The 19,399-nt window shown below is 34.8% G+C and overlaps 2 pseudogenes; one reads left to right on the top strand and one right to left on the bottom strand.

The window, feature by feature from the left end:
- Positions 1-647: 647 nt before the first annotated feature.
- Positions 648-5,036, bottom strand: LOC140853402 (sulfite exporter TauE/SafE family protein 3-like; annotated as a pseudogene).
- Positions 5,037-5,484: 448 nt separating this feature from the next.
- Positions 5,485-17,818, top strand: LOC140853200 (guanine nucleotide-binding protein subunit beta-like; annotated as a pseudogene).
- Positions 17,819-19,399: the final 1,581 nt, after the last annotated feature.

Below are 19,399 nucleotides of genomic sequence, written 5' to 3'. Positions count from 1 at the left end.
AGGTAATTCTTCATGGAAATTGATCTTCTAGTGAGGTTAGTTTTAATTGGAATGATAAATAAGCAAGGACATAGGTTGCAAATGAAAGGAAAATCAATGCAGGATAAACACTCAAGAGCTAACATTCATACCTCTTTCAGGTAAATTGAAGAAAAACGGATTTTCTGATTCAATCTTTGGCTTTCAGATGCCACTCGGTTTCTTACTGGCTGCAATTGCGCCTTCTTCTTGAAGCCTATGAGTTGACTCTGGAAGAGTATATCTTCATGCCATGACCACATGGAAGTATAGCATTGAGATTGGAGAACAATAAGTTGTTAGGTCATGATACTAAGAGAACTAAACCATGATGTAGACTATGGCAGATTTCCAGTGCCAAGTCTCAATATAACCTTGGCAGGACTTTTAGAAATCAGAGACTGGTGGAAGTAGAAATCTACAGAGTTAATCTTAGCCTCTGTTTTCCCTAAAATGCAAATGATTGTGTTAGGTTCATTTTACCTGTGAAGTTGGAATAGAAAGTTCTGTACTTCTCTTTTTATCTTAGACCTTATATGACATTCGTGATGAATAAATTAAACCCTGCACTTGTTATTAGATATTATGCTATAATTTCTATGCAAATGAAGCATCTACTTTTATATATGGAAGAAAGGATGCGAAGTTTCAGCTGCCATGGTTACAAGAACAAAGATTTCACCACCTTACCGACAGACTCAAGATTCAAGTAGACAAATACCTAGCTGTGGGAAAAAGAAAGACATAAATATCACCATTACATCTTTAAAACTTTAAAAGACTTTGAACTGAAGTGATTTGGAGTGGTAGCACAGGTTCTTGAAACCCATATCTTCCTTCCTTTCCAGCTTCTCGACCATGTGTGCAATACCAACACCACCTGCAGTGACATTAGATTATTAGAGATTAGAGGCCATGCATTAGAAACATTTCCTTGACAAAAGAATTGACAATATTTACCTAAACTAATTGCACTCACAAAGATGGTCAAAGCCAGAATGAAGATGATCAGCGATGCTCGGCCTAGGAGTACCATCAACCTTCTAACAGGCAGCCACAGTTGCCAGAAAAACAAAGCATGCAGCTGCAGCAATAAAACAGTCAAGAGTTGTTAAGATTCCAAAAGTTGCAGGAGCTAATATTATAGCTCTCTGGGGGTAAAATTGATGACAATGTTGCTTACCATATGGGACAGTGAAGCAGTCAAGAAGATAATATTGTATGACGGACATCGGTGATGGAAATGTCATTGCAAATGTTGATGTTGCACTTGCAACCTACAACACATATGACAACATTAATAACACTATACGTGGGAACTAAGAAATCTTTGAGTCCAAAAAAAGAAAAAATACAATTGCTTAGACCAAAAAATAGAGAGCCATCATTAAAAGCCTCTGAAATTTTTCAAAGCAGTAGTTCATTTTGTCAGCATCAAAATGACTTAAAAAGTATGCATGAAATGTATGCATTCCATTTCAAACACAGAGAGCAACTTGTGCAATCTTGACCAATTGTTTAGTAACTATCCACAAATATATACACTACAACCGACTGACCGTGATGTCCAAAATCTTTAGTTTTCAGCTTTTGCCACCAAGGGCCATGAATTGTATATATTATCATGGAATTTTTTTGTTGTTCATAAAATTAATGGATGCTTTCCATTCATAGAAGTCTACAAGCTTCAGATGGCTTTCATATTCCAATTCTATAGATCTTCTATTGACCAGTTTTGTTATATTTTAACCTTTTTTTTTTAAAGTTATGTTTTAACTTAAAAATCTATTCTCTCATTATGCAGAATTCAAACATTTCCGCACCTTTAACTGGTGGAAGAGAGAGCAAAACCTGAGGAGGAACTCCCATTTCAAGAAACAATGGTCCCAGGATGAACCCCCCTCCAAGTCCAAGCAGTCCTCCAACTATCCGAGCTAACAGTCCACAGAAATAGTAGAGCAGCTGATGCATTTTCCATTTCATATCTTGCTTTCCCATAGAGGCAACTGTTCTCGTTCCTTTGCAGAGGTTGATGGCTTTATAAAGTGTGACAGAAAGAGCAATTGGCACCTGCATAACACAAAATATCAGTCAAGTTTCTTCCACCAATATGCCATTTTCTGAGCTCAATAATTGTTTTCCTACGACAACTTGACAGGGTTCCCTTCTGATCCACATTAGGCCAAAGATTGAAGCATTATCAGTTACATCGTAGGATTCGTATTTTGTCTTTTTATTTTTTTTTTAAATTTTGATGGAAAGCATTTGTATTTTGTCAGTTGGCCAGATAAGCTATCAAGTGGTGATATAATTGATCTATCCACATATCAAGAAGATCAAAAAGATCACTTAGACACTGGATGGCTAACCAGGAAGTGGATAGATTCAAATTCAACCATTTGTAACCACCTGCTAGCCAGCTAACTGGTGCTTAAAATTATCCACCATTTTGTTGAAATTTCAGGACTTGGTAGATTAGGGAAAAGCTGAAAAAGTGAAGTGTGAGAAGAGAGAGCACGTTCAAATTTATTTCAGCCTCTCCATGAAATAAAGTTAAGCAACGTAAATGGCTTTTTGGGACTTTGACCAAAGAGCTTTAATCCACACTTTATAATGGCTGTTTTGCTGGTTAAACTGATAACTTGCCTTTAACCAGTAGAAAACTAGCAACCAAACACAACAAATAACAATTAAAGCCATTGTGTTGTCGACCTAAATTCAAAGGATGTTGGCACTGGTTTCAAATTGTACTTGTTATGAATCTAGAAACTGGATCAGATGGTATGCTTTTGAGATTTAACACAAGTCATTGGAACATTTCTACGTTAAAAAAAAAAAAACAATAATTTGATATGAGAATTATTCTAGTATGCTGATGGATAAGAGATGGATACAATAGGAACTCAAAATGATTAAGACCATAATTCTGTGGCTTGCGTAGGCTATTATCAGGAGTTTGAGTCACATTAGTGTATTAAAATAAGCAGCATGCCTTTCTGGTAGCTAGATCACAGAAATTTGGTTGTGAGATAAGATATGTGTATAAAAAAAAGTGAAATTTAAAGAAATCAAGTCTTTGCAAAGGTATTAGTTTAGTGTGAAGGTAAAGCTGAGCTTATGTGAAGTAATTAGAGACAAAATGATCAAAAAATGACGTGGCAAAGAAGCAAACAACATATAGATGACGGCCAAGGGATATTTATTCTTCCATCGAATAGTTTGATTATCAAAATAAAGCTGAAATGAGAGATCAAAGAATATATTAGTTGATGTTAGATTGAGAGTGGTGAGCATGAAAATATTATCACTGATTCAAATGGTGGTAAACTGACATGCTCACATAGTGATAAATCTGTTTCTCTTCTATGTATTTCCATAATGACTACTCTTTTTATGTGTCTTTGGAATTTTTCTAGTCCGTTTCTATGTTATACTTTTTCGAGACTGTCTGAACTTTTGTATATATTCATCATTTAGTTCCAGATTTGTATATTGAATACACAATGTTATAGATTACTCATTTCAAAACATGAAGTTGAATTGATACAAACACCAGTTTAGCAGTGTCCTCTAGTTTTTTTTTTTTTTTCAAAGACCAGTTATAAGTGTGGGAGCATCATTTATTTTAGTATTAAACTATCCAATATTCCTATTATTTATTGTTAATTAGAAAATAGACATGAGATCTAATGCATTAAATGAACATTTAGTTAACCAGTGATTTAAGGTTCCAATGACTCCTGTAGGATAAATGTTGGAGTATTTCTATCGATTGGTCATGTCATACAGGGCTATGTCAGACATTAAATTACTTTGATTTGAATTATCCAAGGGATAATTTTATACTTTTTAAGATGTACAATTAAACCTATTTCTTCATTCAATAGATGCCTAAAGAAGTGAATGTGATACCCAAATAATGATAGATATACCAAAAGCAGGTCCAATTACACCTATTCCTTATCCTACATAGAATGTAACAATATAGGGATCCACATTCAACATATATCTGTTTGCATATACTCAAATGACCCCTTCTCATAATAATAGTGTAAATAATGCTTTTTCCATCTGGTCTTTGACCAAAATAATCCTCGTGTATCTGAGAGTATAAGAAGAAGAAAAAAAAACTATTAAGGAGATTATACCTATAAAGCATTTAGAATCCAGTATTCTATCGAACAGGTTGTGGCATATGTTTGTATATGTATTCCAGAGGAAAGAAAATCAAGATATATGAAAAGTTAGATAGCATATAGTGTACAATCATCAAGACAACAGTAAGAAAGGACACGATATTGAGGACGTGAAAGTTAACTATTATCAATATATTTTTTTTAATATATATTTTTTTAAATCTAGACAAGTAATATATCACCTTAACTATCTGCACTGCAAGAAATACCACCCACACAAATAGCAGCGGCATAAACTCTTTCCAATAGATGTTTTCTTTGATTGAAACTTATAAGGCAGAGTTCATCAAAATTTTGATAAGAGCAAATGAGTTAACCACAGCACTTAACTCTTCTTTTCTCAAAAGAAAAGGGAAAAAAAAACTTACCTCATCATCTGGCGACAATGTGACCTATGCATTGGCGGCAGGAGCACCTGGGAGTGGTTTGTATTCTAGTTCTGAACTCTGAAATTCAAAAGAAAGATAATACTAGTTTTTTCCTATAAGTAAAAACTACAAATAGATTAACAAGAGAAAAAAGATCCATGTATATCCAGGTTCACTATCTCAATACCGTGCACTAATTCAGTACTTATACGGTATTGTCTGGTCAATATACATCCATACCGATACGGCAAACTTTGGCATGCATGAATGACGCTGTGCATATAGTAATGCAGATGTAATCGTCGTGAAAGAGAAGAGGATTTCTTAATCTTTTTACTGCTTATTTATAGAGTATAAGTAGATTTTAGTTTTAAATCGCTTCAACTATTGATGTAAATCTTTTGTCATACTTGCCATTTGACTGAGAAGCAAGCAGCCTGGCAGCTTCTTGAAATATAATTAATTATTAATTATTAATAATTAATTAACAATTGATTAATAATTGATAATTATAATTGTTAATCAAATAATAATAATTAATTATTAATCAAATAATAATATTTATTACTAAATAATATTTTTATTAATCATTAATAATATTTTTTATTGATGAAGTAATAATATTTAATTATTAATTATCCAGTCCAATGTAGTTTCAAATTATTTTAAAAATTATTTTTTTAAATATTTAAAAATTTATTTTAAAAATAATATTTTCTCATTATTTTCTCATTTTAAACATTAATATTTTCTTAATGTTTAAAATAATTTAAATATTTTAATTTAACTAAGAGGGCCGGGTTAATTTAAATATTTTCTGGGGGCGCGCGCAGGGGGGCGGTGGGGGGTGGAGAAAGCGGAATAGTCGAATAAGAGAGCCGGGTTAATTCCTCTAAATCCCTATGGCAGTGCTGGATTTTTGCAGGCGACGACGGCGGTGGCTCCTCCTCCTCGCTGCCGCCGGAATCTCCGGCTATGTTGGCTACAGGATCTATCATCTCCCGTCCGTCTCCATGAGCCGCGAGAAGCTTGCCACGCTCTTCAGAGCCCTGATCTCCCTCGCCGAGGCGGCGTCCTCCAACGCCGATACCATCAATGTTGTCTCCACTGATGTGAACTGGTTCATCCGATCCGATTCCGAGGAGATCCCCGCAACCTTGAGGCAAATCCTCAGATCGGAGGAGTTCCGAGGCTCCGTTTCCCGGGTTTCCGAGGCGTTCGCCGTCGGGATAATCCAAGGGTTCAAGGCTGAGAGAACTGAGAGGAGCACTTAATTGCACTGAATTTTGCTGTAGGTAGAGGATCTAGAGACGATCATGCAATGTTGGTATAGGATCTGAATTGAAGCGAAATTTGATACATATGCAAAGAGTACAGATGCAAAGAGGCTTAAATGTAAGCTTTGTTTTACGTTTGAATACTTTGTTAATATAGGGACATATTCCTTCCATGACAACAGACATGCCAGAGAGAAAAACAAGGAACAATGTCATTAGAAATAACACATTCAATCATCGTATTTTAGCTTATAATTGTTTTTTTCTATTTGAAATAATTGTGTATGATTCATGAATAAATAAGCTTTTTTTTTAAAAAAAAAATCTGTTTGGTCAAATGATTCTTGCTTAATTTGTTGGTGGAATTTAGAGAATCATTTGTCCAAGGGAAAAATAGAGAAGATCTGGAGAATGTTGTTACCATACCTTTTGAACAAAGGAGAGGTACCAACTGCTGGGGCAGAGTCATGAATGGTAGTTAACATGAGCTCTGCTGTGGATACTGATAACAAATTCTAAAGCCCTAAGTGCACCATATGGGCATCTGTGAGGCCGCGAGTCAAATCATGCCATTTATCTCTCCTAGTTATCCTCTAACTAAGAGCAAAGCAACCTACTTAATGTGCTCTCATCGTCAAAAAGTGCCAATGGATAGAACAATGATCTCATGACAATAAAATGCAAGACAATTTTCTTCCATCCTCCTAGAGCACCAAGCAAAGAAGAATGTAGCAAAGTGCAAGCAGTGTTTCTCAGCTTAAAGCGTAACAAAAAGAAACTATGGATGCAATCATGAATGCATTGTGAAGAGATATAATATATAAGAGATGTTATGGAAAAATTTATCTATAACTCTAGGCGGCAGGGAAATTCTTGGGTGCTTCTTGATGTATGTTATCTTTCTAAAATCAAGTCATGGGGTAGTTGTTAGAAAACCTTTTAGTCAAGTGACCTCTGTTGCACCACCAGAGGAGTTTCAACTTTCAATACCGGTCTCCTCATGGAAGGATAAATAGGCATGTCTTCCATTTGGTCCATATCTTTCAAATCTTTCTCGTGTCTGTTGGAAATTGTATCCTAAAATCAATCATTTGACGATTGTGCTAATTATAAATATATATAAATTAATTGATAATAAAAATTATTTGATCTTTTTCGTCATAAAGTTACATCTTCGAATGAACTCCTATATTGTGATGAAGTTCTTAGGATTACTTTGATCGATAAAAAAAGATTTATCATGCAATCCTTAAACTGGTTCGTGACCAAACGATATGCTATTACTAGGATGATAGCGATATCAAGTGTAAGTCATTGTATACCATATGCGTTAGTTGTCCTCGTAACCAAATGGTGTGGAGACACTGGTATGACGTGCAGGTGAGATGTAGAAGTACATCGTCATGGAACATGACCAACTGCAAAATACTTTGCTGTCAAGAGTAGCTCACGAAAGGTATGGGTATAAGTGTCCCTCCGATCTGAGATCACCATAGTGATTTGCAAGCAACTCACTGTACTTTGATGCCGGACTACCTGAATTTCTAATTGCATGACGGAAAATTTTTGGATGCAGTCAAGTACTTGTCAAATCGATGCATGAGTCAAGATGGGATTGACTCCTTCGAATAAGTAGGAGTTAATGTATCAATATATTTCAATTTAGCAAAATCTAGGCCCGAGTAATCTATGTCATGGATCTAAAAGATTGAAATACAATGTAGATGGCTAATCCAGAGTTGACAATTAAACCCTAAGTCATTTTTGAGCATTAGGATCAAAAGGATGAATTATATGGTAATCATATGCCAGTAGATTCTTGAATATTGCTTCGCCATCATTCGATCTATCTAGACATCGGATCTCATTGCTAGATGGTTATATCGATTAGTTCAAAAATTTATTCTTATGCTATTAGCTTAGGTTTGAACCTACGGGATCACACTTAAAATAAGTTTCTGACTGATGATGTGGCTGATCAATGATTGAGAATCGTTCAAGGGTTTAATCGTCAATTCAATTGATGGTTAACCTTATACGAAAGTTGCAACGAATTTATTTGCTAAGTGTTAGTGAATTAATGGAGGATTAATTAGCAATTAGATTGTTGATTAGCTCAATTTGATTGAGCAAAGAGGATTATATAAAATCTAATTGAATTTGATTCAATTAGGTTTGATCCGATTAGGTTATTAGATGACCTAATCGCTAAGGGAGAATTGTCTATGATTCGATCAGAATTTTGGTTCAATCAATTTCTAATTGAATTAGGATTTGATAAAGGATTTATGAACCTAATTAGATTGGATTTCATCTATTTATTTGGGCTAAACCAAATATGATTTGGTTTGAATCAAATAAGGAATCCTAGAGTCCATGTAATGATGGACTCTTCCCATGCACCATCCAAATATTGGATGCCACTTCTAATCATGCCAAAAAGCATTTTGCGTGAAGTTTTCTTCATGCAAAAAGGTTTTCTGCCCTCCTTTTCTCACATCCAAAGATAGATAAAATCTGGTCTTTAAAGGTTGATTCAAATTTGATTTGAATGGGCTACCATATATGGATAAGGTTTGACCTTATCCATAAACCTTGCCACCCACTTCTCTTAATTCCCTTGCTTTTGTGCGATTAAAGGAGGAATATTTTTGGTGTGGAGAATCAGATGAGATCTGATTTACCATAAGAAAGAAAGATAGTTTTGGGCATCGCAATATTCTTTGGGATGGGATTGTGAGAGGGGGCGACAACTTATGTAGAGTCCAACATCTCTTGGACTCTTCTAACCCAACCTCTTGTGGGCACCAAATAAAAGGGACTTCTTCCTTTTTGTACGGGTAAGAGACATCAGAAATAGCTCTCCATGGTGAGGAGGTTACGGCGTGATATCATGGAGGAAAAAAGAAAGAGGAGAGCCCTCTTCTCTTGGGGTGAGCGAAACATAAAAATCCAAGGGTTTGTCTCTAAGGGTTTGGGAAGAGAGAAAAAGAAGAGAGAAGAACGTCTCCTCTCCATATTTTTTCCTCATCCTCATCTCCTCCAGATGTTCTTCTTTAAATTCTGGAAAGGTTCGAAAAATTTGAAGAAAGAATCCAGATTAACGAACAAGATGGTCTTCGCGCGAGCTAGCACTCCTGAGAAGACCGATCAGATCGAAACTTCGAGTGAACTATTCGTAGAGATCGGACATATATGCGGCTGCGAGCAACCGGCGAGGATCTTCTTTATCATATCTCTCAATCGCGGCGATCATCGATCTCTGCTCAGGTATCGACTTCTAAACTCAAATTAGAAGTAAATTTGATCTACTGTTCACATGTATGCATGCACATTTTATCTTCTAATTTGTTCAGATTTTATATATAACATATCATGTTATAGATCATAGAGTAGATTAATTTATTGATCTGATCATATGCATGTTAGATTAATATGATTAATCTAGTTGACTTTCCGTTGTGAATTATTTCAAAATATTTTGAAATACATACATGAAATCGCCTTCGTTTTTTTAATAGTGGTATCAGAGCCTAGGTTCATTATGACATGCTATATATGCATATTAAATTTAAAATTTAATTTTGTTTAGATCTAATATGTGATATTTTAAATCTGAATTTAATTAATGATAGATCGCACAAACTGAAATAAGGTTGTCCTGATATAAGATTTATCCCTTACAGTGAACAGATTGTCTTAGTTTATGCTGATCTTTGATAAAATCTGATTTTATATGTTGCATGTGATGTTTATGATCTGATTTAGATGTGATCAAACCTGATATAATTTATATTGGATCTAAATTTAAGCATATGTGATTAGATTAGATGATCCGATTAGCAAGTCTTTGGATTGGATTGATTATCAGGCTGTTCGATCATAGGAGCAAGAAGGGTTTAAAGGCCCTCTCTTTCAATTCAATGGAGTGCTCTTGTGGTATATAAGGATGCCATGTGATTAAATCCCAAGAAGAATACAAAAAAAAAACTTATTTTTCTACAAAACTCTAAATCTTGAAATCCTAGATTTATTATATGTGAAAGTTGTATGAAAAGTAAAACATCTAATCTATATGATTAAAATTATTTTAATCATGAGAAAATAAAATTTGTAATCGTAAAAAGTTTAGATATGATCTAAAAGGATGTTTATGACTGATTTTATTTTAGGATTATGTAAGATTTTTTAGATCTGAAACTCTTTGAAATGTCCTCGCAAAATTACTGAGTCGATCCAGTTTTGAATTGAGTTGACCTAGTCCCCTTGCGTAGCTGGCTCAGTGTTGATTGAGCTGACTCAGTTTCAGAACGGAAAGGCTTTGCATAAAATTTATTGTAAATTATTTGCAAAATGAAAAACTGAAATTGTTTAAAACCTAAACCTAAACCCATGTTGAACCTACACTTACTTGAGAATTAAGTTGAACTAATTAGATCTAGAATTGTGAATTAAAGATCTAATGTCATTCGCATAAAACATAAATTGATGGATTTATGGGTTAGCTTGATCAGGTCATCTTAATTGGATTAGATCTAATATTAGAATGAAAGAGTTAGTGGATCAAGTAGAGAAATTGATTAAATTTAATCAAATATTGAATTAGATTAAATCAGAATTTTTCTAGAATCAATACACTAGTTATAGATGATGAGATCCATGTTTTTGATTAGACCAAATGAATCTTGATTGTGGCTCAGTAGTTGAACCCGAATCATTAGGCTGGTCAAATCGAAACTAATTGACCACTTGGTGTCTAAGGTAAGTTTGGTATTTCGATCGGTGGTTTTTAATTGGGAGCGGCTTATCTGGCTATTTTGATGGTGTCTAAGACAAGCTTAGCATACCCTCCCATCGATCTCACTTACCTGACTAATTTGATGGATTATGTCTTGATTAGACCGCTAAGTGATTTGAGTTGACCTATGCCATTAAGATTGATTAGTGTGCTTGATCTAAGTGCCATTTCAACCAGCATAATCCTAATCCAATTTAATGACTTGATGAAATCAGTGGGAGGACTGTAGTTTACTGATGGATCTCTTCTCTTCTCTTAGTTCATAAATTAATTTTTTTAAATTATTAGGTCTTTAAAAAATGAGATAGTTATGGTGATAACTAAATCATAGCCTCTCATTAAGTTGGATGATAATGGATCCATTAGTATGATGATCATTAAAGACCCAAAGGCCTGGTGCTCATCTGCTATTGGAATTATCATTCATAATATGAATTATCATATCATTCATAATATGATAATTTGTGAAAAGCACAATCCAAAGGTTAGCATCGTAAAAGAAGATCAATCATTCATCTCCTACTTCTTCTCTTTATATAATCTTATATTAAATGGTGAAGATCTTCTCCTGTCAAGGCTTGCACGAAGCTTCCAATCACAGCCATCTATGATAAGCATGATTGCTGCGTTGGATAAGGTGCTGTGTATATACCTGCAGTGAATCTTTTCCAACCATGGCTCTCACGCCAATCACAAATGGTCATGAATGGAAGACATGCCCTCTCCGATTCAATTTGAGATTGGAGAAGATCTGGATCTTATACAAAAGTGGATGATTAAGGTTTTTTTTTGGTTCTTACCTCTTGGACCATCTGCTTTCTAATGGTGGGCGGTAAGGATTGGTGCATGGGCTCCTTAGTGCTGTATACAATGATCATTAATGGAGCTGTTTTCTAAAACCCAATGAAAACAAGACGGTGAACGAACTAGAACACACCACCCTTTCATTCTCAAATGTTAAAACTCTGTTGAGCATTCTCAAGGAATTGGTCGAACATTCCATTCAAATATTCAGGTAGTGCTTGCTCCTTCGCTTGCTCTGGAGTTGCATATAATATGGATTCGCTCGTAAATGCACGAACTATGATGCTTTTGCGAGCACGATGTTTCTGCAAACAGAGACTTACATATGATCTTTCCATATTTGTTTCATTTTGAATAAAAGAAACCCGATTTTGATTCTTTACTTTAAGATAATCATATTATTGAAAACAACTTGTGTTTTTCGTCTCCAGTGTCTCAGTCAACTCTTCAAATTCAAATATGTTTCTCTGGTTCGTGCGATGCTATTGCTAGACTGTGGGATACTTGAAAAGCTAGTCCAACAGTTCGAACTTATCATGGTCATGAGGGGGATGTTAATGCTATCAAATTTTTCCCTGATGGACAAAGATTTGGGACTGGCTCAGATGATGGCATGTGCTGATTATTTGACATGGGACAGGGCATCAACTTCAGGTTTATGGTCAGCAGCATGACTGTAATGATAATGATGTCCCATTGTCACATCCATTGCCTTCTTAATATCAAGTAGACTCCTTTTTGCTGGATACTTCAATGGGGATTGTTATGTGTGGGACACACTGGTAGCTGAGGTTTGCATTTCTTTTTTATTTGAAAAAACAAATTCATATGCAACTCTAAACAATCTTCAGTGAAAAATATAATGGAAAATGGAAATATTATATGAAGTCAACAATTTGTTTTAGGAAATAATCCTGGCAAAGTTTAAAATCCACAGTTATATATTATCTCTTTTTTTTTTTCAGAGTAAAATAGGTATAGCATATGCTGAAATTGTACCTAGAACTTATATTTATGATTGTATTTATTATTTCATTATATGAGTGAGACATGCTAGAGATATTAATGAAATAGTTTACAGAGACTAGTTTACCTTGAAATTTCCTCAAGCTCCAATCTCCTTCTTATGGTATTTCTGTATTGATGCCCACACGTGATCTTTGGCACAAAATAATATTCTTGGGCTTTGGATGATGTCAGAGAGAAAATTCTAGCTTTTAGATCAATCATACAAATCCCACTGTAAAAATTATTGATAGTGCATGCATGTTGCTTGTAGAAATAAGTTCTATAATGTACTTGGACTTGATTCATTTCTTTCTCCAAGACCAAACGTGTCCTATAACCCTCATGTCAAATAGACATTAGATTGTATGCATTTTAGCTTTTTCCAGGTAAAAAATACTAGTTATCAGGATCATTTTATTTTGAATTTAAAGGCTACATTTTGTTCATGAGATATGGTTGCCATCTTGAAGCTTAGATCATTATGTTTTTACATCCAGAGATGATTTTATTTAATTATCTCAGAAGTCTATGATCGTTCAAGATCTAGAACTTCGTCAGTTGAAATTATTGTATGACAAGGATTGCAATCTTAGAAGTGGGGTAGGAAGAAAAGGTAGTTAACCTTGAAAATGTAATTGGTGTGCTTATCAGACAGCTGTTCACAGAAAGCATAAAATTTTGAAGAAACAGAGGATCATTATTTTTTTGTGGTGGATGGAGATGCATTTAGTCATCACTGTTAATGGGCTTGCTCGATTGAGAATAATTGATTTACCAGTTTGGGTTGTTCGATGAGATATTCAGGGAAGGGGATGATACAAGTCACTATATTTTCTATAAGAAGGCCCTTGGTTTTAAGAGAATTTGGAGGTGCTTTGGTGCTTCTCTATGTTTTATAATCATGTGAAGTTCTCTTAAAACTTTCAGTTAAGGCTTCTGATGACCTTTTTTTTATTTCCGTCATGAGAAATGCCCGTTCTTTTGATTTTCACTAAAATTTTACTGTTCAAAAATATAAGTTCTCTCTATTTCTTCTTATTTGCATGTACAATGAGCCACATACAACATTACCAATTATTGTAAGTGCCATTTTTAAATCATTGATTGTCCGAAGTGAAATAGATATAATAATTTTATTGAAGCATGAATTATGCTGTTTGATCCCGCTACTCCTTCATTGTAAACATATATTCTGGTGTCAAAAAAAATCTATCGTTGGCACTTTATACTGTCTCAGATTTATAATACATCTTCTGTTACTGCTGTTCTATTATGTAATTAATGTTGTTGATTACCTAATTTCATGAATTGCTGTAGTATAAAGTTAGTATTTTAATTTTGAAAATTTCTAGTCATTTAAGCGTCATCCTGGTCTTTGGTGGCCATTGTGACAGTCAATAGCGGTCTGTGGCTTTAATTTGCTAATGAATCAAAAATGGGCTTCCTTCTTTTTCCCTCTCATCTCATGATAAATGGTGTGATCTATATGGAGATTTAGTTTGTGTAGCCTAAAGAAATGAATTAAAAGAAACATGCAAAAGTAGCTTATAGGGACTTAAGTAATATCACCTACTACATACGCAAGAAAAATTTTACTTCCAAATCAATTTTGATGTTACCTTGGCACAAGAAAAGAGTATTACTTGACAAATTAATTTCTTTCCTCATCAGATTGTTCATACATTAAGTTGATGTCCAGTCCAAGGTTCAAAACTTTGGTTTAATTTTGCTGCTTTAGGCACTAGCATGGATAGTTTTGGCTGAAAATTATAAAGAAATCCAAACAACAATTCTTATTAGGAAAAATAAAAAAATTAAAAAAAATCAGGAAAAATCAGTTTAAAGTATATTTTATTGATTAGGATCATTGAATATATTGTTTCAGAATTCATATTGAAATAAATAAATAAATAAATAAAGTTGTAGTCATAAGCAGCCCGTATAGACAATGACTTTGGTTGCAAAAAATAATTTAGCCAGAATTCCAAAACTCACCTAACTTGGAATTGAGTTTCGGTGAAAGTACACATTCTAATTTTGGAGTTTTGGATCGAACTTCAGTCATAATCCAATCTTTGTAGTTAGTGAGACCATGGCTTTGGTTTGTTCATCCTCCCTTCTTCTTGCTTTGGTTATTTTATTTTATCATTTTGCTAAATTTTATGGAAAAAGGGTGTTGGATCATCTATATTTTTCTTTTTTCTTAGGTAGTCCTAAATTTGGGTACTCTGCAAAACCCTCATGAGGGCTGTATGAGCTGCCTAGGTTTGTCATCTGATGGGAGTGCCTTATGCACAGTAAACTGGGACAAAAGCCTAAAGGTACCTTTTTATCCAGAAATAGCTTTTTGTGCATGTAAGAGACATCAGAAATAGCTCTCCACGGTGAGGAGGTTGGGGCATGATATCATGGCGTGAAAAAGAAAGAGGAGAGCCCTCTCCTCTTGGGGTAAGCGAAACATAGAAATCTTGGGGTCTGTCCCTAAGGGTTTGGGAAGAGAGAAAAAGAAGAGAGAAGAGCGTCTCCTCTCCATACGTTTTCCACATCCTCATCTTCTCCAGACGTCCTTCTTCAACATCTGAAAAGGTTTAAGAGATTTGAAAAAAAATCCAGATCTGCCAACAAGATGGTCTTCGCGCGAGCTAGCACTCCCTAGGAGACCGATCAGATCGGAACTTCGAGTGGATTATCCGTACAGACCGAACACATGTACGGCTGCGAGCAATTAGCGAGGATCCTCTTTACCACATCTCTCAGTAGCGGCGATCATCGACCGCTCTCAGATATCGAGTTTTAAACTCAGATTAGAAGTAGATTTGATCTATTACTCACATCTATGCATGCTGATTTTATCTTCTAATTTTTTTCGATTTTATATGCAACATATCATGTCATAGATCCTAAAGTAAGTTGATTTATTGATTTGATCATATGCATGTTAGATTAATATGATTAATCTAGTCGACTTTCCGCTACGATTTATTTCAAAAATTTTTTAAATACATGTATGAAATCGTCTATGTTTTCCAACTGTGTCTTCACACGCTTATAATGATACCTCCTAATATATACCAAAGACAAGAAGCCAAAGTGAAAGCAAGCATGACATGCATGCGCCCATGGTTCTAAACAGCTCCCTTTCAGGCTTAAAAAAACTTTTCAATCTGCCCTTGAAGATAAGGTGAGGAACTTCCACCTTGAGCTGATGATCTAAACCCCATGCTTATAGTGCAAAACAATGCTGCTTTCGCCTTTCTTTCATGTCTTTTTATTGATAATGACCATATGAATGCAGTTTGTAGTGCTGCTGGTGTGCTGCCTTTATCTCTCCAATATGGTTTTCCAATTGTCCAGAAGTATGGTGTTTCATGCTTATTTATGTTTCTTGATTTAATTATTTGGATTAGTAGGTCAAATGCAATATATAGCTATCACTTTAGATAAGTTGTGTTTAAGCTCGTGCTTGTTTCACACGATGTGCATCAAGTTTGTCGTACCATACTGAACCAGGCGGTATAGGGCATGTTATATGGTACTGGCACATGATATTGGGGTGTACAGACACTCGATATGCCGAACCAGCTCTTTACCAACATCGTAACGGATTGGCACCGATATGGAGCCCCGTATCGAGGGATGGCAAACCTTGATGCACATATTTTATTTTGAGAACAAGGTCACTGCAAATAATGAAGAACAAAATCTATTTGGAATCATTTGTAAGTCGTAGAAAGTAAAAATAACTGTTGATACATAAGAGCATTTTGCGAATAGGAATGACCCATAAATCCATAGTAAATATCTTTTGTATCAAATGTTGTTTTTGCATTCTTGAAAATTTCTTGGCCCGGAATTTCATTTCTTGAATCTTCTAGTTTTTTGTTTTCTAGACCAACCATCTTTGCTTGATAAAAATAGCTTTGCTAACAAAACTAATCATCTTTAAGGGAATACAAGTTCAAATGCCAGAAGGTCTATAAGATTCTTTGCCAAATTATCTACTATGGATTATCAATGTTTTTCCTGTCCTGGATCACCATAGATTGAAAAATGATGAGATAACCATGCAGCTGATTTAAATGTGTGAATATCTGTTTCTTCTTGGTGCAAGCCAAAAATATTTCCTGACATAGTGCCTTGAGAAGATCATAGTATGGGGAACTTCCAATGCCAAAGAAAAAAAAGTTGGAAGAAACGAATAGAAATGTAGATTGCATGGATGCATGAGGAAAAATAAATAAAGTTCAATAGTAACAACTAAAGCACAGGACAAATTGATGTTGTTCTGTTCTGTGCATTTTTGCGATAACTATCAAGAGCAAAACCTGCCTCCAAACAGAGATAGAGAAGCATTGAGGTTTGTCACACATTTGTGGTGTGATGTCAAGTGGCGAACAAAAATATTACAAGGTTCAGCTAAGGACATCTACAATATTAAAGGAACTCAGATATTCAGAAAACAAACATATGAACCAATTTTTTGTCACATAAATCATCAAACCTTATACTTGAACTAGCTTCCTAAATCCTAAGACTTGGTTTTGCTTATCATGGATGTAACGTTTAGCACATGCTCTTTCAATCAGATGCGTGTGTTCTAGAACCAAATAAAGGATCTACTGATTTGTCTACTTCTCGTGATCAATCTGGTTCATCTTTGTGTGTTCTGAAATTTGAGGTATTTTGTGGATCTTCCGGTTTATGTAGCAAATGAATTATGATGTCTTCCTCTGATGATTCAGAATGGGAATCAATATTAAGAATATTTTCTTCTCACCAAGCAGATGGAGATCAACTTTGAATCTACTTGTATTATAAGTAACGCATGAAGTTTCCTTCCATAGATCTTTAGAAATTACGGAGGTAAAGGAACCCCCTCCCTTTCTCTTTCTAAGTTCGAGCCAAAAAGGCTAGTTCAGAATATCTTTCATCCATACAATGTAAAACCCATGGCTTGTATCTCTACCTAAGTTTAGAAGGATGGGTACCCTGTATCCTCTCTCTCTCTCTTGCTGATCTCTTCCCCATCTTGCAAGCCCTGGAGCTAAAAGCACATTTTAGTTGATGTCTTTGCAGTCTTGAGGTCATGGGATTCAAACAGAGCTTACCTGTTAAGAGAAATAACCTCACAATCTTTTGGTTTTTACATTTTGATCCCTTAACGAAGTCATGGTTTTTTCTCTATGTCATATTTGAGATTTCTGAATGGAGCTTCTGGCATCGACAACCATTTCCATTCAATTTCATTTGAAAAGAATGTAAGTTTTCTTATCAGTTAAGGTCCACGCCATCTTTAAATAGCATGTTTACTAACAGATTCATTCTTTGTACTTCACCAGGTACTCCTAGGTTTGTTGGGTGTATGGAATATTTCTTTCTTGGGATATCCTGCCAGAGTATGTGATATGTTACATTTTCTGTTGTTATTTGAACTGTCGAACACTATCTTTATGTTTAATTTGAAAAAAAAGAGCAGCCTTTAATAAAGGACTCCTCTCATCTCCATTCAGGCCATATTGTCATATTCTCAGGCACTCAAGAAATTTGCTCCACATATACAACAGGTATTTAAATTTTGTTTTCCTTTAACATGAAGATCAAGATCTTTTTCTCCTGTTTGATTATAATTCATGAAGTGAAACAATTAAATGCTAAAGGTTAGCATGGAGAGTAATGGAAAAGGTGTATCCATTGATGGTATTCCCCTTCCCTTTGAGACTGGTGAAATAGATTTTGGAGAACTTGGAACAAATGGTCAGCACAGCTTCTACCAGCTAATCCATCGGGTAATTATGCTTCTGGACATATGTAGGTAGTTAATGGGCATAAGCTTAAGCATATAAAATCAGAACATATTTGATTAGAGTTAGACAATTTTTAAGTTCATCAACTGTTTTGCGGAACTCCAAATATTTTTTTTAATCATCGATATTATATTATCTTACTTACCAGAGAGTTTCGTTTATCTTGTTTATCATCACGCTTGTCTTCCATGCATGATTTGTAGTGTCTTTGTTAGATGGTTTAAGTCCTAGAAAACAAATCTAATGTTTGGTTCTCTTCAGTATTATTAGTTAGATTGTTTTTGGAGGTTTGATTTCTCATTCTATTGAAAATTACCTAACTTCTCGTTCATTACCCATAAACTAGTGTTGATAATATTCATTTTTCTTTTTAATTCTTTGCACCGTATCATATGGAATATGTGGAGCTACCAAGTGGCAATCTTTTTAATTAAAAATTTGATAGTCATCTTGGAACTTCAAATCTTAAAGTTTCCTGCTAAGCCTCCTCCACAGTTTTATCTTAATATGGTAGCAACAGAATTGAAAGGTTGAGATTGGAACGAACATGGACTTTGGAAGCTTTGGGAAATAAAATTTGGAAATGATTGTTTATTTTGTTTTTCCCAAAAAATATGAGAAATAGAGAAATGTGGTAAAATCTTCTCGGGCTTCCTTTTTTTTTTGTCAGTGTTGCATTGCCTGAAGTATGTCACCTTGAATTTTTCAGCATGTAACTTCTGGTTGATGCCTCTATGCTGGTTCATAATGTCCCCATGATAAGATCAGTGATGTTAACTATTGCAGTTCACTTATTTCATTATTTTGCATTCAGTTTGCTAAGTAGGCCTGCTGTATAATGTTCTGATGTTCTCCCAGGGTGATCCCTTATTAGAATCTTGTTGCAAACATGAGGGAGATTAATTCCTGTTTAACTTGTAATGCACTCGAAATTGAAATTCAAGCACAAAAAAAAAGAGAAGAAAAACAAAAACAAAAAAAAAGCAAGAAAGAAAAAAGAGGTCCTGCTTATGAAATAGGAATCTAGGAATCCTGTTAGATCCCTCCACCTATTTCTGTCTAGGTGAGATAAGATGAGAAAGGGCAAAAGATGTTAGCTTATTGTTCTTAATGGGAGAAAGACGAG

The sequence above is a fragment of the Elaeis guineensis genome, chromosome 13 (assembly GCF_000442705.2).
Source record: "Elaeis guineensis isolate ETL-2024a chromosome 13, EG11, whole genome shotgun sequence".
Lineage (NCBI taxonomy): Eukaryota > Viridiplantae > Streptophyta > Magnoliopsida > Arecales > Arecaceae > Elaeis > Elaeis guineensis.
The sequence above is the reverse complement of the archived record's forward strand: the minus strand, read 5'-3'. Positions and strand labels throughout refer to the sequence as shown.